Source organism: Lactuca sativa, chromosome 1 (assembly GCF_002870075.4).
Source record: "Lactuca sativa cultivar Salinas chromosome 1, Lsat_Salinas_v11, whole genome shotgun sequence".
Classification (NCBI taxonomy): Eukaryota; Viridiplantae; Streptophyta; class Magnoliopsida; order Asterales; family Asteraceae; genus Lactuca; species Lactuca sativa.
The window spans coordinates 196,849,275-196,869,181 of record NC_056623.2 but is presented as its reverse complement, the minus strand read 5'-3'; the positions used below and the strand labels follow the sequence as shown (position 1 = coordinate 196,869,181).

The window sequence follows — 19,907 nt, the reverse complement described above, 5'->3', positions numbered from 1 at the left end:
AGAACGGAGCCGATCGGTCACGTGGGTCCCACGCCCCGCGTACCAAAACAAAGGAGGTTCTGCGTCTTGTAACACATAAAAACAATAAACATGGATACTATTTCGGGTGCGATCATACCAGCACTAATGCACCGGATCCCATCAGAACTCCGCAGTTAAGCGTGCTTGGGCGAGAGTAGTACTAGGATGGGTGACCCCCTGGGAAGTCCTCGTGTTGCACCCCCCTTTTTCGTTGTCCGTTTACGTTTTTTTAGATTTTACGTGCGGTTTTTTTGCTTTTTTTTTTTACTTTCTTTCTTGCTATTTCTATGCTCGGGTGCCCTCCGGTTCATGGTTGATGCTTTTCGTATTTTTGGAACGGAGCCGATCGGTCACGTGGGTCCCACGCCCCGCGTACCAAAACAAAGGAGGTTCTGCGTCTTGTAACACATAAAAACAATAAACATGGATACTATTTCGGGTGCGATCATACCAGCACTAATGCACCGGATCCCATCAGAACTCCGCAGTTAAGCGTGCTTGGGCGAGAGTAGTACTAGGATGGGTGACCCCCCTGGGAAGTCCTCGTGTTGCACCCCCCCTTTTTCGTTGTCCGTTTGCGTTTTTTTAGATTTTACGTGCGGTTTTTTTTGCTTTTTTTCCTTTCTTTCTTGCTATTTCTATGCTCGGGTGCCCTCCGGTTCACGGTTGATGCTTTTCGTATTTTTGGAACGGAGCCGATCGGTCACGTGGGTCCCACGCCCCGCGTACCAAAACAAAGGAGGTTCTGCGTCTTGTAACACATAAAAACAATAAACATGGATAGTATTTCGGGTGCGATCATACCAGCACTAATGCACCGGATCCCATCAGAACTCCGCAGTTAAGCGTGCTTGGGCGAGAGTAGTACTAGGATGGGTGACCCCTTGGGAAGTCCTCGTGTTGCACCCCCCTTTTTCGTTGTCCGTTTGCGTTTTTTTAGATTTTACGTGCGGTTTTTTTTGCTTTTTTTCCTTTCTTTCTTGCTATTTCTATGCTCGGGTGCCCTCCGGTTCATGGTTGATGCTTTTCGTATTTTTGGAACGGAGCCGATCGGTCACGTGGGTCCCACGCCCCGCGTACCAAAACAAAGGAGGTTCTGCGTCTTGTAACACATAAAAACAATAAACATGGATACTATTTCGGGTGCGATCATACCAGCACTAATGCACCGGATCCCATTAGAACTCTGCAGTTAAGCGTGCTTGGGCGAGAGTAGTACTAGGATGGGTGACCCCTTGGGAAGTCCTCGTGTTGCACCCCCCTTTTTCGTTGTCCGTTTGCGTTTTTTTAGATTTTACGTGCGGTTTTTTTGCTTTTTTTCCTTTCTTTCTTGCTATTTCTATGCTCGGGTGCCCTCCGGTTCACGGTTGATGCTTTTCGTATTTTTGGAACGGAGCCGATCGGTCACGTGGGTCCCACGCCCCGCGTACCAAAACAAAGGAGGTTCTGCGTGTTGTAACACATAAAAACAATAAACATGGATACTATTTCGGGTGCGATCATACCAGCACTAATGCACCGGATCCCATCAGAACTCCGCAGTTAAGCGTGCTTGGGCGAGAGTAGTACTAGGATGGGTGACCCCTTGGGAAGTCCTCGTGTTGCACCCCCCTTTTTCGTTGTCCGTTTGCGTTTTTTTAGATTTTACGTGCGGTTTTTTTGCTTTTTTTTCCTTTCTTTCTTGCTATTTCTATGCTCGGGTGCCCTCCGGTTCATGGTTGATGCTTTTCGTATTTTTGGAACGGAGCCGATCGGTCACGTGGGTCCCACGCCCCGCGTACCAAAACAAAGGAGGTTCTGCGTCTTGTAATACATAAAAACAATAAACATGGATACTATTTCGGGTGCGATCATACCAGCACTAATGCACCGGATCCCATCAGAACTCCGCAGTTAAGCGTGCTTGGGCGAGAGTAGTACTAGGATGGGTGACCCCCTGGGAAGTCCTCGTGTTGCACCCCCCTTTTTCGTTGTCCGTTTGCGTTTTTTTAGATTTTACGTGCGGTTTTTTTGCTTTTTTTCCTTTCTTTCTTGCTATTTCTATGCTCGGGTGCCCTCCGGTTCACGGTTGATGCTTTTCGTATTTTTGGAACGGAGCCGATCGGTCACGTGGGTCCCACGCCCCGCGTACCAAAACAAAGGAGGTTCTGCGTCTTGTAACACATAAAAACAATAAACATGGATACTATTTCTGGTGCGATCATACCAGCACTAATGCACCGGATCCCATCAGAACTCCGCAGTTAAGCGTGCTTGGGCGAGAGTAGTACTAGGATGGGTGACCCCCTGGGAAGTCCTCGTGTTGCACCCCCCTTTTTCGTTGTCCGTTTGCGTTTTTTTAGATTTTACGTGCGGTTTTTTTTGCTTTTTTTCCTTTCTTTCTTGCTATTTCTATGCTCGGGTGCCCTCCGGTTCATGGTTGATGCTTTTCGTATTTTTGGAACGGAGCCGATCGGTCACGTGGGTCCCACGCCCCGCGTACCAAAACAAAGGAGGTTCTGCGTCTTGTAACACATAAAAACAATAAACATGGATACTATTTCGGGTGCGATCATACCAGCACTAATGCACCGGATCCCATCAGAACTCCGCAGTTAAACGTGCTTGGGCGAGAGTAGTACTAGGATGGGTGACCCCCTGGGAAGTCCTCGTGTTGCACCCCCCTTTTTCGTTGTCCGTTTGCGTTTTTTTAGATTTTACGTGCGGTTTTTTTGCTTTTTTTCCTTTCTTTCTTGCTATTTCTATGCTCGGGTGCCCTCCGGTTCACGGTTGATGCTTTTCGTATTTTTGGAACGGAGCCGATCGGTCACGTGGGTCCCACGCCCCGCGTACCAAAACAAAGGAGGTTCTGCGTCTTGTAACACATAAAAACAATAAACATGGATACTATTTCGGGTGCGATCATACCAGCACTAATGCACCGGATCCCATCAGAACTCCGCAGTTAAGCGTGCTTGGGCGAGAGTAGTACTAGGATGGGTGACCCCCTGGGAAGTCCTCGTGTTGCACCCCCCTTTTTCGTTGTCCGTTTGCGTTTTTTTAGATTTTACGTGCGGTTTTTTTGCTTTTTTTCCTTTCTTTCTTGCTATTTCTATGCTCGGGTGCCCTCCGGTTCACGGTTGATGCTTTTCGTATTTTTGGAACGGAGCCGATCGGTCACGTGGGTCCCACGCCCCGCGTACCAAAACAAAGGAGGTTCTGCGTCTTGTAACACATAAAAACAATAAACATGGATACTATTTCTGGTGCGATCATACCAGCACTAATGCACCGGATCCCATCAGAACTCCGCAGTTAAGCGTGCTTGGGCGAGAGTAGTACTAGGATGGGTGACCCCCTGGGAAGTCCTCGTGTTGCACCCCCCTTTTTCGTTGTCCGTTTGCGTTTTTTTAGATTTTACGTGCGGTTTTTTTTGCTTTTTTTCCTTTCTTTCTTGCTATTTCTATGCTCGGGTGCCCTCCGGTTCATGGTTGATGCTTTTCGTATTTTTGGAACGGAGCCGATCGGTCACGTGGGTCCCACGCCCCGCGTACCAAAACAAAGGAGGTTCTGCGTCTTGTAACACATAAAAACAATAAACATGGATACTATTTCGGGTGCGATCATACCAGCACTAATGCACCGGATCCCATCAGAACTCCGCAGTTAAGCGTGCTTGGGCGAGAGTAGTACTAGGATGGGTGACCCCTTGGGAAGTCCTCGTGTTGCACCCCCCTTTTTCGTTGTCCGTTTGCGTTTTTTTAGATTTTACGTGCGGTTTTTTTGCTTTTTTTTCCTTTCTTTCTTGCTATTTCTATGCTCGGGTGCCCTCCGGTTCACGGTTGATGCTTTTCGTATTTTTGGAACGGAGCCGATCGGTCACGTGGGTCCCACGCCCAGCGTACCAAAACAAAGGAGGTTCTGCGTCTTGTAACACATAAAAACAATAAACATGGATACTATTTCGGGTGCGATCATACCAGCACTAATGCACCGGATCCCATCAGAACTCCGCAGTTAAGCGTGCTTGGGCGAGAGTAGTACTAGGATGGGTGACCCCCTGGGAAGTCCTCGTGTTGCACCCCCCTTTTTCGTTGTCCGTTTGCGTTTTTTTAGATTTTACGTGCGGTTTTTTTGCTTTTTTTCCTTTCTTTCTTGCTATTTCTATGCTCGGGTGCCCTCCGGTTCATGGTTGATGCTTTTCGTATTTTTGGAACGGAGCCGATCGGTCACGTGGGTCCCACGCCCCGCGTACCAAAACAAAGGAGGTTCTGCGTCTTGTAACACATAAAAACAATAAACATGGATACTATTTCGGGTGCGATCATACCAGCACTAATGCACCGGATCCCATCAGAACTCCGCAGTTAAGCGTGCTTGGGCGAGAGTAGTACTAGGATGGGTGACCCCCTGGGAAGTCCTCGTGTTGCACCCCCCTTTTTCGTTGTCCGTTTGCGTTTTTTTAGATTTTACGTGCGGTTTTTTTTGCTTTTTTTCCTTTCTTTCTTGCTATTTCTATGCTCGGGTGCCCTCCGGTTCATGGTTGATGCTTTTCGTATTTTTGGAACGGAGCCGATCGGTCACGTGGGTCCCACGCCCCGCGTACCAAAACAAAGGAGGTTCTGCGTCTTGTAACACATAAAAACAATAAACATGGATACTATTTCGGGTGCGATCATACCAGCACTAATGCACCGGATCCCATCAGAACTCCGCAGTTAAGCGTGCTTGGGCGAGAGTAGTACTAGGATGGGTGACCCCTTGGGAAGTCCTCGTGTTGCACCCCCCTTTTTCGTTGTCCGTTTGCGTTTTTTTAGATTTTACGTGCGGTTTTTTGCTTTTTTTTCCTTTCTTTCTTGCTATTTCTATGCTCGGGTGCCCTCCGGTTCACGGTTGATGCTTTTCGTATTTTTGGAACGGAGCCGATCGGTCACGTGGGTCCCACGCCCCGCGTACCAAAACAAAGGAGGTTCTGCGTCTTGTAACACATAAAAACAATAAACATGGATACTATTTCGGGTGCGATCATACCAGCACTAATGCACCGGATCCCATCAGAACTCCGCAGTTAAGCGTGCTTGGGCGAGAGTAGTACTAGGATGGGTGACCCCCTGGGAAGTCCTCGTGTTGCACCCCCCTTTTTCGTTGTCCGTTTGCGTTTTTTTAGATTTTACGTGCGGTTTTTTTGCTTTTTTTCGTTTCTTTCTTGCTATTTCTATGCTCGGGTGCCCTCCGGTTCATGGTTGATGCTTTTCGTATTTTTGGAACGGAGCCGATCGGTCACGTGGGTCCCACGCCCCGCGTACCAAAACAAAGGAGGTTCTGCGTCTTGTAACACATAAAAACAATAAACATGGATACTATTTCGGGTGCGATCATACCAGCACTAATGCACCGGATCCCATCAGAACTCCGCAGTTAAGCGTGCTTGGGCGAGAGTAGTACTAGGATGTGGGTGACCCCCTGGGAAGTCCTCGTGTTGCACCCCCCTTTTTCGTTGTCCGTTTGCGTTTTTTTAGATTTTACGTGCGGTTTTTTTGCTTTTTTTCCTTTCTTTCTTGCTATTTCTATGCTCGGGTGCCCTCCGGTTCATGGTTGATGCTTTTCGTATTTTTAGAACGGAGCCGATCGGTCACGTGGGTCCCACGCCCCGCGTACCAAAACAAAGGAGGTTCTGCGTCTTGTAACACATAAAAACAATAAACATGGATACTATTTCGGGTGCGATCATACCAGCACTAATGCACCGGATCCCATCAGAACTCCGCAGTTAAGCGTGCTTGGGCGAGAGTAGTACTAGGATGGGTGACCCCCTGGGAAGTCCTCGTGTTGCACCCCCCTTTTTCGTTGTCCGTTTGCGTTTTTTTAGATTTTACGTGCGGTTTTTTTGCTTTTTTTTTTACTTTCTTTCTTGCTATTTCTATGCTCGGGTGCCCTCCGGTTCATGGTTGATGCTTTTCGTATTTTTGGAACGGAGCCGATCGGTCACGTGGGTCCCACGCCCCGCGTACCAAAACAAAGGAGGTTCTGCGTCTTGTAACACATAAAAACAATAAACATGGATACTATTTCGGGTGCGATCATACCAGCACTAATGCACCGGATCCCATCAGAACTCCGCAGTTAAGCGTGCTTGGGCGAGAGTAGTACTAGGATGGGTGACCCCCTGGGAAGTCCTCGTGTTGCACCCCCCCCTTTTTCGTTGTCCGTTTGCGTTTTTTTAGATTTTACGTGCGGTTTTTTTTGCTTTTTTTCCTTTCTTTCTTGCTATTTCTATGCTCGGGTGCCCTCCGGTTCACGGTTGATGCTTTTCGTATTTTTGGAACGGAGCCGATCGGTCACGTGGGTCCCACGCCCCGCGTACCAAAACAAAGGAGGTTCTGCGTCTTGTAACACATAAAAACAATAAACATGGATACTATTTCGGGTGCGATCATACCAGCACTAATGCACCGGATCCCATCAGAACTCCGCAGTTAAGCGTGCTTGGGCGAGAGTAGTACTAGGATGGGTGACCCCTTGGGAAGTCCTCGTGTTGCACCCCCCTTTTTCGTTGTCCGTTTGCGTTTTTTTAGATTTTACGTGCGGTTTTTTTGCTTTTTTTTCCTTTCTTTCTTGCTATTTCTATGCTCGGGTGCCCTCCGGTTCACGGTTGATGTTTTTCGTATTTTTGGAACGGAGCCGATCGGTCACGTGGGTCCCACGCCCCGCGTACCAAAACAAAGGAGGTTCTGCGTCTTGTAACACATAAAAACAATAAACATGGATACTATTTCGGGTGCGATCATACCAGCACTAATGCACCGGATCCCATCAGAACTCCGCAGTTAAGCGTGCTTGGGCGAGAGTAGTACTAGGATGGGTGACCCCCTGGGAAGTCCTCGTGTTGCACCCCCCTTTTTCGTTGTCCGTTTGCGTTTTTTTAGATTTTACGTGCGGTTTTTTTGCTTTTTTTCCTTTCTTTCTTGCTATTTCTATGCTCGGGTGCCCTCCGGTTCATGGTTGATGCTTTTCGTATTTTTGGAACGGAGCCGATCGGTCACGTGGGTCCCACGCCCCGCGTACCAAAACAAAGGAGGTTCTGCGTCTTGTAACACATAAAAACAATAAACATGGATACTATTTCGGGTGCGATCATACCAGCACTAATGCACCGGATCCCATCAGAACTCCGCAGTTAAGCGTGCTTGGGCGAGAGTAGTACTAGGATGTGGGTGACCCCCTGGGAAGTCCTCGTGTTGCACCCCCCTTTTTCGTTGTCCGTTTGCGTTTTTTTAGATTTTACGTGCGGTTTTTTTGCTTTTTTTCCTTTCTTTCTTGCTATTTCTATGCTCGGGTGCCCTCCGGTTCATGGTTGATGCTTTTCGTATTTTTGGAACGGAGCCGATCGGTCACGTGGGTCCCACGCCCCGCGTACCAAAACAAAGGAGGTTCTGCGTCTTGTAACACATAAAAACAATAAACATGGATAGTATTTCGGGTGCGATCATACCAGCACTAATGCACCGGATCCCATCAGAACTCCGCAGTTAAGCGTGCTTGGGCGAGAGTAGTACTAGGATGGGTGACCCCCTGGGAAGTCCTCGTGTTGCACCCCCCTTTTTCGTTGTCCGTTTGCGTTTTTTTAGATTTTACGTGCGGTTTTTTTGCTTTTTTTTTTACTTTCTTTCTTGCTATTTCTATGATCGGGTGCCCTCCGGTTCATGGTTGATGCTTTTCGTATTTTTGGAACGGAGCCGATCGGTCACGTGGGTCCCACGCCCCGCGTACCAAAACAAAGGAGGTTCTGCGTCTTGTAACACATAAAAACAATAAACATGGATACTATTTCGGGTGCGATCATACCAGCACTAATGCACCGGATCCCATCAGAACTCCGCAGTTAAGCGTGCTTGGGCGAGAGTAGTACTAGGATGGGTGACCCCCTGGGAAGTCCTCGTGTTGCACCCCCCCTTTTTCGTTGTCCGTTTGCGTTTTTTTAGATTTTACGTGCGGTTTTTTTTGCTTTTTTTCCTTTCTTTCTTGCTATTTCTATGCTCGGGTGCCCTCCGGTTCACGGTTGATGCTTTTCGTATTTTTGGAACGGAGCCGATCGGTCACGTGGGTCCCACGCCCCGGGTACCAAAACAAAGGAGGTTCTGCGTCTTGTAACACATAAAAACAATAAACATGGATAGTATTTCGGGTGCGATCATACCAGCACTAATGCACCGGATCCCATCAGAACTCCGCAGTTAAGCGTGCTTGGGCGAGAGTAGTACTAGGATGGGTGACCCCCTGGGAAGTCCTCGTGTTGCACCCCCCTTTTTCGTTGTCCGTTTGCGTTTTTTTAGATTTTACGTGCGGTTTTTTTGCTTTTTTTTTTACTTTCTTTCTTGCTATTTCTATGCTCGGGTGCCCTCCGGTTCATGGTTGATGCTTTTCGTATTTTTGGAACGGAGCCGATCGGTCACGTGGGTCCCACGCCCCGCGTACCAAAACAAAGGAGGTTCTGCGTCTTGTAACACATAAAAACAATAAACATGGATACTATTTCGGGTGCGATCATACCAGCACTAATGCACCGGATCCCATCAGAACTCCGCAGTTAAGCGTGCTTGGGCGAGAGTAGTACTAGGATGGGTGACCCCCTGGGAAGTCCTCGTGTTGCACCCCCCTTTTTCGTTGTCCGTTTGCGTTTTTTTAGATTTTACGTGCGGTTTTTTTGCTTTTTTTTTTACTTTCTTTCTTGCTATTTCTATGCTCGGGTGCCCTCCGGTTCATGGTTGATGCTTTTCGTATTTTTGGAACGGAGCCGATCGGTCACGTGGGTCCCACGCCCCGCGTACCAAAACAAAGGAGGTTCTGCGTCTTGTAACACATAAAAACAATAAACATGGATACTATTTCGGGTGCGATCATACCAGCACTAATGCACCGGATCCCATCAGAACTCCGCAGTTAAGCGTGCTTGGGCGAGAGTAGTACTAGGATGGGTGACCCCCTGGGAAGTCCTCGTGTTGCACCCCCCCTTTTTCGTTGTCCGTTTGCGTTTTTTTAGATTTTACGTGCGGTTTTTTTTGCTTTTTTTCCTTTCTTTCTTGCTATTTCTATGCTCGGGTGCCCTCCGGTTCACGGTTGATGCTTTTCGTATTTTTGGAACGGAGCCGATCGGTCACGTGGGTCCCACGCCCCGCGTACCAAAACAAAGGAGGTTCTGCGTCTTGTAACACATAAAAACAATAAACATGGATAGTATTTCGGGTGCGATCATACCAGCACTAATGCACCGGATCCCATCAGAACTCCGCAGTTAAGCGTGCTTGGGCGAGAGTAGTACTAGGATGGGTGACCCCCTGGGAAGTCCTCGTGTTGCACCCCCCTTTTTCGTTGTCCGTTTGCGTTTTTTTAGATTTTACGTGCGGTTTTTTTTGCTTTTTTTCCTTTCTTTCTTGCTTTTTCTATGCTCGGGTGCCCTCCGGTTCATGGTTGATGCTTTTCGTATTTTTGGAACGGAGCCGATCGGTCACGTGGGTCCCACGCCCCGCGTACCAAAACAAAGGAGGTTCTGCGTCTTGTAACACATAAAAACAATAAACATGGATACTATTTCGGGTGCGATCATACCAGCACTAATGCACCGGATCCCATTAGAACTCTGCAGTTAAGCGTGCTTGGGCGAGAGTAGTACTAGGATGGGTGACCCCCTGGGAAGTCCTCGTGTTGCACCCCCCTTTTTCGTTGTCCGTTTGCGTTTTTTTAGATTTTACGTGCGGTTTTTTTTGCTTTTTTTCCTTTCTTTCTTGCTATTTCTATGCTCGGGTGCCCTCCGGTTCACGGTTGATGCTTTTCGTATTTTTGGAACGGAGCCGATCGGTCACGTGGGTCCCACGCCCCGCGTACCAAAACAAAGGAGGTTCTGCGTCTTGTAACACATAAAAACAATAAACATGGATACTATTTCGGGTGCGATCATACCAGCACTAATGCACCGGATCCCATCAGAACTCCGCAGTTAAGCGTGCTTGGGCGAGAGTAGTACTAGGATGGGTGACCCCTTGGGAAGTCCTCGTGTTGCACCCCCCTTTTTCGTTGTCCGTTTGCGTTTTTTTAGATTTTACGTGCGGTTTTTTTGCTTTTTTTTCCTTTCTTTCTTGCTATTTCTATGCTCGGGTGCCCTCCGGTTCATGGTTGATGCTTTTCGTATTTTTGGAACGGAGCCGATCGGTCACGTGGGTCCCACGCCCCGCGTACCAAAACAAAGGAGGTTCTGCGTCTTGTAACACATAAAAACAATAAACATGGATAGTATTTCGGGTGCGATCATACCAGCACTAATGCACCGGATCCCATCAGAACTCCGCAGTTAAGCGTGCTTGGGCGAGAGTAGTACTAGGATGGGTGACCCCCTGGGAAGTCCTCGTGTTGCACCCCCCCTTTTTCGTTGTCCGTTTGCGTTTTTTTAGATTTTACGTGCGGTTTTTTTTGCTTTTTTTCCTTTCTTTCTTGCTATTTCTATGCTCGGGTGCCCTCCGGTTCACGGTTGATGCTTTTCGTATTTTTGGAACGGAGCCGATCGGTCACGTGGGTCCCACGCCCCGCGTACCAAAACAAAGGAGGTTCTGCGTCTTGTAACACATAAAAACAATAAACATGGATAGTATTTCGGGTGCGATCATACCAGCACTAATGCACCGGATCCCATCAGAACTCCGCAGTTAAGCGTGCTTGGGCGAGAGTAGTACTAGGATGGGTGACCCCCTGGGAAGTCCTCGTGTTGCACCCCCCTTTTTCGTTGTCCGTTTGCGTTTTTTTAGATTTTACGTGCGGTTTTTTTTGCTTTTTTTCCTTTCTTTCTTGCTATTTCTATGCTCGGGTGCCCTCCGGTTCATGGTTGATGCTTTTCGTATTTTTGGAACGGAGCCGATCGGTCACGTGGGTCCCACGCCCCGCGTACCAAAACAAAGGAGGTTCTGCGTCTTGTAACACATAAAAACAATAAACATGGATACTATTTCGGGTGCGATCATACCAGCACTAATGCACCGGATCCCATCAGAACTCCGCAGTTAAGCGTGCTTGGGCGAGAGTAGTACTAGGATGTGGGTGACCCCCTGGGAAGTCCTCGTGTTGCACCCCCCTTTTTCGTTGTCCGTTTGCGTTTTTTTAGATTTTACGTGCGGTTTTTTTTGCTTTTTTTCCTTTCTTTCTTGCTATTTCTATGCTCGGGTGCCCTCCGGTTCATGGTTGATGCTTTTCGTATTTTTGGAACGGAGCCGATCGGTCACGTGGGTCCCACGACCCGCGTACCAAAACAAAGGAGGTTCTGCGTCTTGTAACACATAAAAACAATAAACATGGATACTATTTCGGGTGCGATCATACCAGCACTAATGCACCGGATCCCATCAGAACTCCGCAGTTAAGCGTGCTTGGGCGAGAGTAGTACTAGGATGGGTGACCCCCTGGGAAGTCCTCGTGTTGCACCCCCCTTTTTCGTTGTCCGTTTGCGTTTTTTTAGATTTTACGTGCGGTTTTTTTGCTTTTTTTTTACTTTCTTTCTTGCTATTTCTATGCTCGGGTGCCCTCCGGTTCATGGTTGATGCTTTTCGTATTTTTGGAACGGAGCCGATCGGTCACGTGGGTCCCACGCCCCGCGTACCAAAACAAAGGAGGTTCTGCGTCTTGTAACACATAAAAACAATAAACATGGATACTATTTCGGGTGCGATCATACCAGCACTAATGCACCGGATCCCATCAGAACTCCGCAGTTAAGCGTGCTTGGGCGAGAGTAGTACTAGGATGGGTGACCCCCTGGGAAGTCCTCGTGTTGCACCCCCCTTTTTCGTTGTCCGTTTGCGTTTTTTTAGATTTTACGTGCGGTTTTTTTGCTTTTTTTTTTACTTTCTTTCTTGCTATTTCTATGCTCGGGTGCCCTCCGGTTCATGGTTGATGCTTTTCGTATTTTTGGAACGGAGCCGATCGGTCACGTGGGTCCCACGCCCCGCGTACCAAAACAAAGGAGGTTCTGCGTCTTGTAACACATAAAAACAATAAACATGGATACTATTTCGGGTGCGATCATACCAGCACTAATGCACCGGATCCCATCAGAACTCCGCAGTTAAGCGTGCTTGGGCGAGAGTAGTACTAGGATGGGTGACCCCCTGGGAAGTCCTCGTGTTGCACCCCCCCTTTTTCGTTGTCCGTTTGCGTTTTTTTAGATTTTACGTGCGGTTTTTTTTGCTTTTTTTCCTTTCTTTCTTGCTATTTCTATGCTCGGGTGCCCTCCGGTTCACGGTTGATGCTTTTCGTATTTTTGGAACGGAGCCGATCGGTCACGTGGGTCCCACGCCCCGCGTACCAAAACAAAGGAGGTTCTGCGTCTTGTAACACATAAAAACAATAAACATGGATAGTATTTCGGGTGCGATCATACCAGCACTAATGCACCGGATCCCATCAGAACTCCGCAGTTAAGCGTGCTTGGGCGAGAGTAGTACTAGGATGGGTGACCCCCTGGGAAGTCCTCGTGTTGCACCCCCCTTTTTCGTTGTCCGTTTGCGTTTTTTTAGATTTTACGTGCGGTTTTTTTTGCTTTTTTTCCTTTCTTTCTTGCTATTTCTATGCTCGGGTGCCCTCCGGTTCATGGTTGATGCTTTTCGTATTTTTGGAACGGAGCCGATCGGTCACGTGGGTCCCACGCCCCGCGTACCAAAACAAAGGAGGTTCTGCGTCTTGTAACACATAAAAACAATAAACATGGATACTATTTCGGGTGCGATCATACCAGCACTAATGCACCGGATCCCATCAGAACTCCGCAGTTAAGCGTGCTTGGGCGAGAGTAGTACTAGGATGTGGGTGACCCCCTGGGAAGTCCTCGTGTTGCACCCCCCTTTTTCGTTGTCCGTTTGCGTTTTTTTAGATTTTACGTGCGGTTTTTTTTGCTTTTTTTCCTTTCTTTCTTGCTATTTCTATGCTCGGGTGCCCTCCGGTTCATGGTTGATGCTTTTCGTATTTTTGGAACGGAGCCGATCGGTCACGTGGGTCCCACGACCCGCGTACCAAAACAAAGGAGGTTCTGCGTCTTGTAACACATAAAAACAATAAACATGGATACTATTTCGGGTGCGATCATACCAGCACTAATGCACCGGATCCCATCAGAACTCCGCAGTTAAGCGTGCTTGGGCGAGAGTAGTACTAGGATGGGTGACCCCCTGGGAAGTCCTCGTGTTGCACCCCCCTTTTTCGTTGTCCGTTTGCGTTTTTTTAGATTTTACGTGCGGTTTTTTTGCTTTTTTTTTTACTTTCTTTCTTGCTATTTCTATGCTCGGGTGCCCTCCGGTTCATGGTTGATGCTTTTCGTATTTTTGGAACGGAGCCGATCGGTCACGTGGGTCCCACGCCCCGCGTACCAAAACAAAGGAGGTTCTGCGTCTTGTAACACATAAAAACAATAAACATGGATACTATTTCGGGTGCGATCATACCAGCACTAATGCACCGGATCCCATCAGAACTCCGCAGTTAAGCGTGCTTGGGCGAGAGTAGTACTAGGATGGGTGACCCCCTGGGAAGTCCTCGTGTTGCACCCCCCCTTTTTCGTTGTCCGTTTGCGTTTTTTTAGATTTTACGTGCGGTTTTTTTTGCTTTTTTTCCTTTCTTTCTTGCTATTTCTATGCTCGGGTGCCCTCCGGTTCACGGTTGATGCTTTTCGTATTTTTGGAACGGAGCCGATCGGTCACGTGGGTCCCACGCCCCGCGTACCAAAACAAAGGAGGTTCTGCGTCTTGTAACACATAAAAACAATAAACATGGATAGTATTTCGGGTGCGATCATACCAGCACTAATGCACCGGATCCCATCAGAACTCCGCAGTTAAGCGTGCTTGGGCGAGAGTAGTACTAGGATGGGTGACCCCCTGGGAAGTCCTCGTGTTGCACCCCCCTTTTTCGTTGTCCGTTTGCGTTTTTTTAGATTTTACGTGCGGTTTTTTTTGCTTTTTTTCCTTTCTTTCTTGCTATTTCTATGCTCGGGTGCCCTCCGGTTCATGGTTGATGCTTTTCGTATTTTTGGAACGGAGCCGATCGGTCACGTGGGTCCCACGCCCCGCGTACCAAAACAAAGGAGGTTCTGCGTCTTGTAACACATAAAAACAATAAACATGGATACTATTTCGGGTGCGATCATACCAGCACTAATGCACCGGATCCCATTAGAACTCTGCAGTTAAGCGTGCTTGGGCGAGAGTAGTACTAGGATGGGTGACCCCCTGGGAAGTCCTCGTGTTGCACCCCCCTTTTTCGTTGTCCGTTTGCGTTTTTTTAGATTTTACGTGCGGTTTTTTTTGCTTTTTTTCCTTTCTTTCTTGCTATTTCTATGCTCGGGTGCCCTCCGGTTCACGGTTGATGCTTTTCGTATTTTTGGAACGGAGCCGATCGGTCACGTGGGTCCCACGCCCCGCGTACCAAAACAAAGGAGGTTCTGCGTCTTGTAACACATAAAAACAATAAACATGGATACTATTTCGGGTGCGATCATACCAGCACTAATGCACCGGATCCCATCAGAACTCCGCAGTTAAGCGTGCTTGGGCGAGAGTAGTACTAGGATGGGTGACCCCTTGGGAAGTCCTCGTGTTGCACCCCCCTTTTTCGTTGTCCGTTTGCGTTTTTTTAGATTTTACGTGCGGTTTTTTTGCTTTTTTTTCCTTTCTTTCTTGCTATTTCTATGCTCGGGTGCCCTCCGGTTCATGGTTGATGCTTTTCGTATTTTTGGAACGGAGCCGATCGGTCACGTGGGTCCCACGCCCCGCGTACCAAAACAAAGGAGGTTCTGCGTCTTGTAACACATAAAAACAATAAACATGGATACTATTTCGGGTGCGATCATACCAGCACTAATGCACCGGATCCCATCAGAACTCCGCAGTTAAGCGTGCTTGGGCGAGAGTAGTACTAGGATGGGTGACCCCCTGGGAAGTCCTCGTGTTGCACCCCCCTTTTTCGTTGTCCGTTTGCGTTTTTTTAGATTTTACGTGCGGTTTTTTTGCTTTTTTTCCTTTCTTTCTTGCTATTTCTATGCTCGGGTGCCCTCCGGTTCACGGTTGATGCTTTTCGTATTTTTGGAACGGAGCCGATCGGTCACGTGGGTCCCACGCCCCGCGTACCAAAACAAAGGAGGTTCTGCGTCTTGTAACACATAAAAACAATAAACATGGATACTATTTCTGGTGCGATCATACCAGCACTAATGCACCGGATCCCATCAGAACTCCGCAGTTAAGCGTGCTTGGGCGAGAGTAGTACTAGGATGGGTGACCCCCTGGGAAGTCCTCGTGTTGCACCCCCCTTTTTCGTTGTCCGTTTGCGTTTTTTTAGATTTTACGTGCGGTTTTTTTTGCTTTTTTTCCTTTCTTTCTTGCTATTTCTATGCTCGGGTGCCCTCCGGTTCATGGTTGATGCTTTTCGTATTTTTGGAACGGAGCCGATCGGTCACGTGGGTCCCACGCCCCGCGTACCAAAACAAAGGAGGTTCTGCGTCTTGTAACACATAAAAACAATAAACATGGATACTATTTCGGGTGCGATCATACCAGCACTAATGCACCGGATCCCATCAGAACTCCGCAGTTAAACGTGCTTGGGCGAGAGTAGTACTAGGATGGGTGACCCCCTGGGAAGTCCTCGTGTTGCACCCCCCTTTTTCGTTGTCCGTTTGCGTTTTTTTAGATTTTACGTGCGGTTTTTTTGCTTTTTTTCCTTTCTTTCTTGCTATTTCTATGCTCGGGTGCCCTCCGGTTCACGGTTGATGCTTTTCGTATTTTTGGAACGGAGCCGATCGGTCACGTGGGTCCCACGCCCCGCGTACCAAAACAAAGGAGGTTCTGCGTCTTGTAACACATAAAAACAATAAACATGGATACTATTTCGGGTGCGATCATACCAGCACTAATGCACCGGATCCCATCAGAACTCCGCAGTTAAGCGTGCTTGGGCGAGAGTAGTACTAGGATGGGTGACCCCCTGGGAAGTCCTCGTGTTGCACCCCCCTTTTTCGTTGTCCGTTTGCGTTTTTTTAGATTTTACGTGCGGTTTTTTTTGCTTTTTTTCCTTTCTTTCTTGCTATTTCTATGCTCGGGTGCCCTCCGGTTCATGGTTGATGCTTTTCGTATTTTTGGAACGGAGCCGATCGGTCACGTGGGTCCCACGCCCCGCGTACCAAAACAAAGGAGGTTCTGCGTCTTGTAACACATAAAAACAATAAACATGGATACTATTTCGGGTGCGATCATACCAGCACTAATGCACCGGATCCCATCAGAACTCCGCAGTTAAGCGTGCTTGGGCGAGAGTAGTACTAGGATGGGTGACCCCTTGGGAAGTCCTCGTGTTGCACCCCCTTTTTCGTTGTCCGTTTGCGTTTTTTTAGATTTTACGTGCGGTTTTTTTGCTTTTTTTTCCTTTCTTTCTTGCTATTTCTATGCTCGGGTGCCCTCCGGTTCACGGTTGATGCTTTTCGTATTTTTGGAACGGAGCCGATCGGTCACGTGGGTCCCACGCCCCGCGTACCAAAACAAAGGAGGTTCTGCGTCTTGTAACACATAAAAACAATAAACATGGATACTATTTCGGGTGCGATCATACCAGCACTAATGCACCGGATCCCATCAGAACTCCGCAGTTAAGCGTGCTTGGGCGAGAGTAGTACTAGGATGGGTGACCCCCTGGGAAGTCCTCGTGTTGCACCCCCCTTTTTCGTTGTCCGTTTGCGTTTTTTTAGATTTTACGTGCGGTTTTTTTGCTTTTTTTCCTTTCTTTCTTGCTATTTCTATGCTCGGGTGCCCTCCGGTTCATGGTTGATGCTTTTCGTATTTTTGGAACGGAGCCGATCGGTCACGTGGGTCCCACGCCCCGCGTACCAAAACAAAGGAGGTTCTGCGTCTTGTAACACATAAAAACAATAAACATGGATACTATTTCGGGTGCGATCATACCAGCACTAATGCACCGGATCCCATCAGAACTCCGCAGTTAAGCGTGCTTGGGCGAGAGTAGTACTAGGATGTGGGTGACCCCCTGGGAAGTCCTCGTGTTGCACCCCCCTTTTTCGTTGTCCGTTTGCGTTTTTTTAGATTTTACGTGCGGTTTTTTTTGCTTTTTTTCCTTTCTTTCTTGCTATTTCTATGCTCGGGTGCCCTCCGGTTCATGGTTGATGCTTTTCGTATTTTTGGAACGGAGCCGATCGGTCACGTGGGTCCCACGACCCGCGTACCAAAACAAAGGAGGTTCTGCGTCTTGTAACACATAAAAACAATAAACATGGATACTATTTCGGGTGCGATCATACCAGCACTAATGCACCGGATCCCATCAGAACTCCGCAGTTAAGCGTGCTTGGGCGAGAGTAGTACTAGGATGGGTGACCCCCTGGGAAGTCCTCGTGTTGCACCCCCCTTTTTCGTTGTCCGTTTGCGTTTTTTTAGATTTTACGTGCGGTTTTTTTGCTTTTTTTTTACTTTCTTTCTTGCTATTTCTATGCTCGGGTGCCCTCCGGTTCATGGTTGATGCTTTTCGTATTTTTGGAACGGAGCCGATCGGTCACGTGGGTCCCACGCCCCGCGTACCAAAACAAAGGAGGTTCTGCGTCTTGTAACACATAAAAACAATAAACATGGATACTATTTCGGGTGCGATCATACCAGCACTAATGCACCGGATCCCATCAGAACTCCGCAGTTAAGCGTGCTTGGGCGAGAGTAGTACTAGGATGGGTGACCCCTTGGGAAGTCCTCGTGTTGCACCCCCCCTTTTTCGATGTCCGTTTGCGTTTTTTTAGATTTTACGTGCGGTTTTTTTTTGCTTTTTTTCCTTTCTTTCTTGCTATTTCTATGCTCGGGTGCCCTCCGGTTCATGGTTGATGCTTTTCGTATTTTTGGAACGGAGCCGATCGGTCACGTGGGTCCCACGCCCCGCGTACCAAAACAAAGGAGGTTCTGCGTCTTGTAACACATAAAAACAATAAACATGGATAGTATTTCGGGTGTGATCATACCAGCACTAATGCACCGGATCCCATCAGAACTCCGCAGTTAAGCGTGCTTGGGCGAGAGTAGTACTAGGATGGGTGACCCCCTGGGAAGTCCTCGTGTTGCACCCCCCTTTTTCGTTGTCCGTTTGCGTTTTTTCCTTTCTTTCTTGCTATTTCTATGCTCGGGTGCCCTCCGGTTCATGGTTGATGCTTTTCGTATTTTTGGAACGGAGCCGATCGGTCACGTGGGTCCCACGCCCCGCGTACCAAAACAAAGGAGGTTCTGCGTCTTGTAACACATAAAAACAATAAACATGGATACTATTTCGGGTGCGATCATACCAGCACTAATGCACCGGATCCCATCAGAACTCCGCAGTTAAACGTGCTTGGGCGAGAGTAGTACTAGGATGGGTGACCCCCTGGGAAGTCCTCGTGTTGCACCCCCCTTTTTCGTTGTCCGTTTGCGTTTTTTTAGATTTTACGTGCGGTTTTTTTGCTTTTTTTTTTACTTTCTTTCTTGCTATTTCTATGCTCGGGTGCCCTCCGGTTCATGGTTGATGCTTTTCGTATTTTTGGAACGGAGCCGATCGGTCACGTGGGTCCCACGCCCCGCGTACCAAAACAAAGGAGGTTCTGCGTCTTGTAACACATAAAAACAATAAACATGGATAGTATTTCGGGTGCGATCATACCAGCACTAATGCACCGGATCCCATCAGAACTCCGCAGTTAAGCGTGCTTGGGCGAGAGTAGTACTAGGATGGGTGACCCCCTGGGAAGTCCTCGTGTTGCACCCCCCCTTTTTCGTTGTCCGTTTGCGTTTTTTTAGATTTTACGTGCGGTTTTTTTGCTTTTTTTTCCTTTCTTTCTTGCTATTTCTATGCTCGGGTGCCCTCCGGTTCATGGTTGATGCTTTTCGTATTTTTGGAACGGAGCCGATCGGTCACGTGGGTCCCACGCCCCGCGTACCAAAACAAAGGAGGTTCTGCGTCTTGTAACACATAAAAACAATAAACATGGATACTATTTCGGGTGCGATCATACCAGCACTAATGCACCGGATCCCATCAGAACTCCGCAGTTAAGCGTGCTTGGGCGAGAGTAGTACTAGGATGGGTGACCCCCTGGGAAGTCCTCGTGTTGCACCCCCCTTTTTCGTTGTCCGTTTGCGTTTTTTTAGATTTTACGTGCGGTTTTTTTTGCTTTTTTTCCTTTCTTTCTTGCTATTTCTATGCTCGGGTGCCCTCCGGTTCATGGTTGATGCTTTTCGTATTTTTGGAACGGAGCCGATCGGTCACGTGGGTCCCACGCCCCGCGTACCAAAACAAAGGAGGTTCTGCGTCTTGTAACACATAAAAACAATAAACATGGATACTATTTCGGGTGCGATCATACCAGCACTAATGCACCGGATCCCATTAGAACTCTGCAGTTAAGCGTGCTTGGGCGAGAGTAGTACTAGGATGGGTGACCCCCTGGGAAGTCCTCGTGTTGCACCCCCCTTTTTCGTTGTCCGTTTGCGTTTTTTTAGATTTTACGTGCGGTTTTTTTGCTTTTTTTCCTTTCTTTCTTGCTATTTCTATGCTCGGGTGCCCTCCGGTTCACGGTTGATGCTTTTCGTATTTTTGGAACGGAGCCGATCGGTCACGTGGGTCCCACGCCCCGCGTACCAAAACAAAGGAGGTTCTGCGTCTTGTAACACATAAAAACAATAAACATGGATACTATTTCGGGTGCGATCATACCAGCACTAATGCACCGGATCCCATCAGAACTCCGCAGTTAAGCGTGCTTGGGCGAGAGTAGTAATAGGATGGGTGACCCCTTGGGAAGTCCTCGTGTTGCACCCCCCTTTTTCGTTGTCCGTTTGCGTTTTTTTAGATTT

The 19,907-nt window shown here is 48.1% G+C and overlaps 57 non-coding genes across 57 annotated transcripts; all 57 read left to right on the top strand.

The window, feature by feature from the left end:
* Nucleotides 1-104: 104 nt before the first annotated feature.
* LOC128131429 (5S ribosomal RNA) lies at nucleotides 105-223 on the top strand. The gene has a single exon (XR_008229345.1). It is a non-coding gene; the product is annotated as a 5S ribosomal RNA (ribosomal RNA).
* A 235-nt stretch (nucleotides 224-458) lies between these two features.
* On the top strand, nucleotides 459-578 carry LOC128130665 (5S ribosomal RNA). The gene has a single exon (XR_008228588.1). It is a non-coding gene; the product is annotated as a 5S ribosomal RNA (ribosomal RNA).
* Nucleotides 579-811: 233 nt separating this feature from the next.
* LOC128129708 (5S ribosomal RNA) lies at nucleotides 812-930 on the top strand. Its single transcript, XR_008227629.1, has one exon. It is a non-coding gene; the product is annotated as a 5S ribosomal RNA (ribosomal RNA).
* A 232-nt stretch (nucleotides 931-1,162) lies between these two features.
* On the top strand, nucleotides 1,163-1,281 carry LOC128130567 (5S ribosomal RNA). Its single transcript, XR_008228491.1, has one exon. It is a non-coding gene; the product is annotated as a 5S ribosomal RNA (ribosomal RNA).
* Nucleotides 1,282-1,512: 231 nt separating this feature from the next.
* Nucleotides 1,513-1,631, top strand: LOC128129707 (5S ribosomal RNA). Its single transcript, XR_008227628.1, has one exon. It is a non-coding gene; the product is annotated as a 5S ribosomal RNA (ribosomal RNA).
* Nucleotides 1,632-1,863: 232 nt separating this feature from the next.
* LOC128131421 (5S ribosomal RNA) lies at nucleotides 1,864-1,982 on the top strand. Its single transcript, XR_008229336.1, has one exon. It is a non-coding gene; the product is annotated as a 5S ribosomal RNA (ribosomal RNA).
* A 231-nt stretch (nucleotides 1,983-2,213) lies between these two features.
* LOC128130193 (5S ribosomal RNA) lies at nucleotides 2,214-2,332 on the top strand. The gene has a single exon (XR_008228115.1). It is a non-coding gene; the product is annotated as a 5S ribosomal RNA (ribosomal RNA).
* Nucleotides 2,333-2,564: 232 nt separating this feature from the next.
* On the top strand, nucleotides 2,565-2,683 carry LOC128130102 (5S ribosomal RNA). The gene has a single exon (XR_008228025.1). It is a non-coding gene; the product is annotated as a 5S ribosomal RNA (ribosomal RNA).
* A 231-nt stretch (nucleotides 2,684-2,914) lies between these two features.
* Nucleotides 2,915-3,033, top strand: LOC128131410 (5S ribosomal RNA). Its single transcript, XR_008229324.1, has one exon. It is a non-coding gene; the product is annotated as a 5S ribosomal RNA (ribosomal RNA).
* A 231-nt stretch (nucleotides 3,034-3,264) lies between these two features.
* Nucleotides 3,265-3,383, top strand: LOC128130192 (5S ribosomal RNA). The gene has a single exon (XR_008228114.1). It is a non-coding gene; the product is annotated as a 5S ribosomal RNA (ribosomal RNA).
* Nucleotides 3,384-3,615: 232 nt separating this feature from the next.
* On the top strand, nucleotides 3,616-3,734 carry LOC128129706 (5S ribosomal RNA). Its single transcript, XR_008227627.1, has one exon. It is a non-coding gene; the product is annotated as a 5S ribosomal RNA (ribosomal RNA).
* A 232-nt stretch (nucleotides 3,735-3,966) lies between these two features.
* LOC128131399 (5S ribosomal RNA) lies at nucleotides 3,967-4,085 on the top strand. Its single transcript, XR_008229312.1, has one exon. It is a non-coding gene; the product is annotated as a 5S ribosomal RNA (ribosomal RNA).
* Nucleotides 4,086-4,316: 231 nt separating this feature from the next.
* LOC128131387 (5S ribosomal RNA) lies at nucleotides 4,317-4,435 on the top strand. The gene has a single exon (XR_008229301.1). It is a non-coding gene; the product is annotated as a 5S ribosomal RNA (ribosomal RNA).
* Nucleotides 4,436-4,667: 232 nt separating this feature from the next.
* LOC128129705 (5S ribosomal RNA) lies at nucleotides 4,668-4,786 on the top strand. Its single transcript, XR_008227626.1, has one exon. It is a non-coding gene; the product is annotated as a 5S ribosomal RNA (ribosomal RNA).
* Nucleotides 4,787-5,017: 231 nt separating this feature from the next.
* Nucleotides 5,018-5,136, top strand: LOC128131376 (5S ribosomal RNA). The gene has a single exon (XR_008229290.1). It is a non-coding gene; the product is annotated as a 5S ribosomal RNA (ribosomal RNA).
* A 231-nt stretch (nucleotides 5,137-5,367) lies between these two features.
* On the top strand, nucleotides 5,368-5,488 carry LOC128130836 (5S ribosomal RNA). The gene has a single exon (XR_008228757.1). It is a non-coding gene; the product is annotated as a 5S ribosomal RNA (ribosomal RNA).
* A 231-nt stretch (nucleotides 5,489-5,719) lies between these two features.
* On the top strand, nucleotides 5,720-5,838 carry LOC128131364 (5S ribosomal RNA). Its single transcript, XR_008229278.1, has one exon. It is a non-coding gene; the product is annotated as a 5S ribosomal RNA (ribosomal RNA).
* A 234-nt stretch (nucleotides 5,839-6,072) lies between these two features.
* LOC128131353 (5S ribosomal RNA) lies at nucleotides 6,073-6,191 on the top strand. The gene has a single exon (XR_008229267.1). It is a non-coding gene; the product is annotated as a 5S ribosomal RNA (ribosomal RNA).
* Nucleotides 6,192-6,425: 234 nt separating this feature from the next.
* On the top strand, nucleotides 6,426-6,544 carry LOC128129704 (5S ribosomal RNA). The gene has a single exon (XR_008227625.1). It is a non-coding gene; the product is annotated as a 5S ribosomal RNA (ribosomal RNA).
* Nucleotides 6,545-6,776: 232 nt separating this feature from the next.
* On the top strand, nucleotides 6,777-6,895 carry LOC128131342 (5S ribosomal RNA). The gene has a single exon (XR_008229256.1). It is a non-coding gene; the product is annotated as a 5S ribosomal RNA (ribosomal RNA).
* Nucleotides 6,896-7,126: 231 nt separating this feature from the next.
* Nucleotides 7,127-7,247, top strand: LOC128130834 (5S ribosomal RNA). Its single transcript, XR_008228755.1, has one exon. It is a non-coding gene; the product is annotated as a 5S ribosomal RNA (ribosomal RNA).
* Nucleotides 7,248-7,478: 231 nt separating this feature from the next.
* LOC128131331 (5S ribosomal RNA) lies at nucleotides 7,479-7,597 on the top strand. Its single transcript, XR_008229245.1, has one exon. It is a non-coding gene; the product is annotated as a 5S ribosomal RNA (ribosomal RNA).
* A 234-nt stretch (nucleotides 7,598-7,831) lies between these two features.
* On the top strand, nucleotides 7,832-7,950 carry LOC128131320 (5S ribosomal RNA). The gene has a single exon (XR_008229234.1). It is a non-coding gene; the product is annotated as a 5S ribosomal RNA (ribosomal RNA).
* A 233-nt stretch (nucleotides 7,951-8,183) lies between these two features.
* Nucleotides 8,184-8,302, top strand: LOC128131309 (5S ribosomal RNA). Its single transcript, XR_008229223.1, has one exon. It is a non-coding gene; the product is annotated as a 5S ribosomal RNA (ribosomal RNA).
* Nucleotides 8,303-8,536: 234 nt separating this feature from the next.
* On the top strand, nucleotides 8,537-8,655 carry LOC128131298 (5S ribosomal RNA). Its single transcript, XR_008229212.1, has one exon. It is a non-coding gene; the product is annotated as a 5S ribosomal RNA (ribosomal RNA).
* A 234-nt stretch (nucleotides 8,656-8,889) lies between these two features.
* LOC128131287 (5S ribosomal RNA) lies at nucleotides 8,890-9,008 on the top strand. Its single transcript, XR_008229200.1, has one exon. It is a non-coding gene; the product is annotated as a 5S ribosomal RNA (ribosomal RNA).
* A 233-nt stretch (nucleotides 9,009-9,241) lies between these two features.
* On the top strand, nucleotides 9,242-9,360 carry LOC128131276 (5S ribosomal RNA). Its single transcript, XR_008229189.1, has one exon. It is a non-coding gene; the product is annotated as a 5S ribosomal RNA (ribosomal RNA).
* Nucleotides 9,361-9,592: 232 nt separating this feature from the next.
* Nucleotides 9,593-9,711, top strand: LOC128130444 (5S ribosomal RNA). The gene has a single exon (XR_008228369.1). It is a non-coding gene; the product is annotated as a 5S ribosomal RNA (ribosomal RNA).
* Nucleotides 9,712-9,943: 232 nt separating this feature from the next.
* On the top strand, nucleotides 9,944-10,062 carry LOC128129703 (5S ribosomal RNA). Its single transcript, XR_008227624.1, has one exon. It is a non-coding gene; the product is annotated as a 5S ribosomal RNA (ribosomal RNA).
* A 232-nt stretch (nucleotides 10,063-10,294) lies between these two features.
* On the top strand, nucleotides 10,295-10,413 carry LOC128131265 (5S ribosomal RNA). Its single transcript, XR_008229178.1, has one exon. It is a non-coding gene; the product is annotated as a 5S ribosomal RNA (ribosomal RNA).
* Nucleotides 10,414-10,646: 233 nt separating this feature from the next.
* On the top strand, nucleotides 10,647-10,765 carry LOC128131253 (5S ribosomal RNA). Its single transcript, XR_008229166.1, has one exon. It is a non-coding gene; the product is annotated as a 5S ribosomal RNA (ribosomal RNA).
* Nucleotides 10,766-10,997: 232 nt separating this feature from the next.
* Nucleotides 10,998-11,118, top strand: LOC128130832 (5S ribosomal RNA). The gene has a single exon (XR_008228754.1). It is a non-coding gene; the product is annotated as a 5S ribosomal RNA (ribosomal RNA).
* Nucleotides 11,119-11,350: 232 nt separating this feature from the next.
* On the top strand, nucleotides 11,351-11,469 carry LOC128131248 (5S ribosomal RNA). The gene has a single exon (XR_008229161.1). It is a non-coding gene; the product is annotated as a 5S ribosomal RNA (ribosomal RNA).
* A 233-nt stretch (nucleotides 11,470-11,702) lies between these two features.
* LOC128131247 (5S ribosomal RNA) lies at nucleotides 11,703-11,821 on the top strand. Its single transcript, XR_008229160.1, has one exon. It is a non-coding gene; the product is annotated as a 5S ribosomal RNA (ribosomal RNA).
* Nucleotides 11,822-12,055: 234 nt separating this feature from the next.
* LOC128131246 (5S ribosomal RNA) lies at nucleotides 12,056-12,174 on the top strand. Its single transcript, XR_008229159.1, has one exon. It is a non-coding gene; the product is annotated as a 5S ribosomal RNA (ribosomal RNA).
* Nucleotides 12,175-12,407: 233 nt separating this feature from the next.
* On the top strand, nucleotides 12,408-12,526 carry LOC128131245 (5S ribosomal RNA). Its single transcript, XR_008229158.1, has one exon. It is a non-coding gene; the product is annotated as a 5S ribosomal RNA (ribosomal RNA).
* A 232-nt stretch (nucleotides 12,527-12,758) lies between these two features.
* Nucleotides 12,759-12,879, top strand: LOC128130831 (5S ribosomal RNA). The gene has a single exon (XR_008228753.1). It is a non-coding gene; the product is annotated as a 5S ribosomal RNA (ribosomal RNA).
* Nucleotides 12,880-13,111: 232 nt separating this feature from the next.
* Nucleotides 13,112-13,230, top strand: LOC128131244 (5S ribosomal RNA). Its single transcript, XR_008229157.1, has one exon. It is a non-coding gene; the product is annotated as a 5S ribosomal RNA (ribosomal RNA).
* Nucleotides 13,231-13,464: 234 nt separating this feature from the next.
* Nucleotides 13,465-13,583, top strand: LOC128131243 (5S ribosomal RNA). Its single transcript, XR_008229156.1, has one exon. It is a non-coding gene; the product is annotated as a 5S ribosomal RNA (ribosomal RNA).
* Nucleotides 13,584-13,816: 233 nt separating this feature from the next.
* Nucleotides 13,817-13,935, top strand: LOC128131242 (5S ribosomal RNA). The gene has a single exon (XR_008229155.1). It is a non-coding gene; the product is annotated as a 5S ribosomal RNA (ribosomal RNA).
* Nucleotides 13,936-14,167: 232 nt separating this feature from the next.
* Nucleotides 14,168-14,286, top strand: LOC128130443 (5S ribosomal RNA). Its single transcript, XR_008228368.1, has one exon. It is a non-coding gene; the product is annotated as a 5S ribosomal RNA (ribosomal RNA).
* Nucleotides 14,287-14,518: 232 nt separating this feature from the next.
* Nucleotides 14,519-14,637, top strand: LOC128129702 (5S ribosomal RNA). The gene has a single exon (XR_008227623.1). It is a non-coding gene; the product is annotated as a 5S ribosomal RNA (ribosomal RNA).
* A 232-nt stretch (nucleotides 14,638-14,869) lies between these two features.
* LOC128131240 (5S ribosomal RNA) lies at nucleotides 14,870-14,988 on the top strand. The gene has a single exon (XR_008229153.1). It is a non-coding gene; the product is annotated as a 5S ribosomal RNA (ribosomal RNA).
* A 231-nt stretch (nucleotides 14,989-15,219) lies between these two features.
* LOC128130191 (5S ribosomal RNA) lies at nucleotides 15,220-15,338 on the top strand. The gene has a single exon (XR_008228113.1). It is a non-coding gene; the product is annotated as a 5S ribosomal RNA (ribosomal RNA).
* Nucleotides 15,339-15,570: 232 nt separating this feature from the next.
* On the top strand, nucleotides 15,571-15,689 carry LOC128130101 (5S ribosomal RNA). The gene has a single exon (XR_008228024.1). It is a non-coding gene; the product is annotated as a 5S ribosomal RNA (ribosomal RNA).
* Nucleotides 15,690-15,920: 231 nt separating this feature from the next.
* On the top strand, nucleotides 15,921-16,039 carry LOC128131239 (5S ribosomal RNA). The gene has a single exon (XR_008229152.1). It is a non-coding gene; the product is annotated as a 5S ribosomal RNA (ribosomal RNA).
* A 232-nt stretch (nucleotides 16,040-16,271) lies between these two features.
* Nucleotides 16,272-16,390, top strand: LOC128129701 (5S ribosomal RNA). Its single transcript, XR_008227622.1, has one exon. It is a non-coding gene; the product is annotated as a 5S ribosomal RNA (ribosomal RNA).
* Nucleotides 16,391-16,621: 231 nt separating this feature from the next.
* LOC128131237 (5S ribosomal RNA) lies at nucleotides 16,622-16,740 on the top strand. The gene has a single exon (XR_008229150.1). It is a non-coding gene; the product is annotated as a 5S ribosomal RNA (ribosomal RNA).
* A 231-nt stretch (nucleotides 16,741-16,971) lies between these two features.
* LOC128130830 (5S ribosomal RNA) lies at nucleotides 16,972-17,092 on the top strand. The gene has a single exon (XR_008228752.1). It is a non-coding gene; the product is annotated as a 5S ribosomal RNA (ribosomal RNA).
* A 232-nt stretch (nucleotides 17,093-17,324) lies between these two features.
* On the top strand, nucleotides 17,325-17,443 carry LOC128131236 (5S ribosomal RNA). The gene has a single exon (XR_008229149.1). It is a non-coding gene; the product is annotated as a 5S ribosomal RNA (ribosomal RNA).
* A 233-nt stretch (nucleotides 17,444-17,676) lies between these two features.
* Nucleotides 17,677-17,795, top strand: LOC128129700 (5S ribosomal RNA). Its single transcript, XR_008227621.1, has one exon. It is a non-coding gene; the product is annotated as a 5S ribosomal RNA (ribosomal RNA).
* A 234-nt stretch (nucleotides 17,796-18,029) lies between these two features.
* On the top strand, nucleotides 18,030-18,148 carry LOC128130084 (5S ribosomal RNA). Its single transcript, XR_008228007.1, has one exon. It is a non-coding gene; the product is annotated as a 5S ribosomal RNA (ribosomal RNA).
* A 199-nt stretch (nucleotides 18,149-18,347) lies between these two features.
* LOC128130100 (5S ribosomal RNA) lies at nucleotides 18,348-18,466 on the top strand. The gene has a single exon (XR_008228023.1). It is a non-coding gene; the product is annotated as a 5S ribosomal RNA (ribosomal RNA).
* Nucleotides 18,467-18,700: 234 nt separating this feature from the next.
* Nucleotides 18,701-18,819, top strand: LOC128131235 (5S ribosomal RNA). Its single transcript, XR_008229148.1, has one exon. It is a non-coding gene; the product is annotated as a 5S ribosomal RNA (ribosomal RNA).
* A 233-nt stretch (nucleotides 18,820-19,052) lies between these two features.
* On the top strand, nucleotides 19,053-19,171 carry LOC128131234 (5S ribosomal RNA). Its single transcript, XR_008229147.1, has one exon. It is a non-coding gene; the product is annotated as a 5S ribosomal RNA (ribosomal RNA).
* Nucleotides 19,172-19,403: 232 nt separating this feature from the next.
* On the top strand, nucleotides 19,404-19,522 carry LOC128130442 (5S ribosomal RNA). The gene has a single exon (XR_008228367.1). It is a non-coding gene; the product is annotated as a 5S ribosomal RNA (ribosomal RNA).
* Nucleotides 19,523-19,753: 231 nt separating this feature from the next.
* LOC128130702 (5S ribosomal RNA) lies at nucleotides 19,754-19,872 on the top strand. Its single transcript, XR_008228625.1, has one exon. It is a non-coding gene; the product is annotated as a 5S ribosomal RNA (ribosomal RNA).
* The last annotated feature ends 35 nt before the right edge of the window (nucleotides 19,873-19,907 follow it).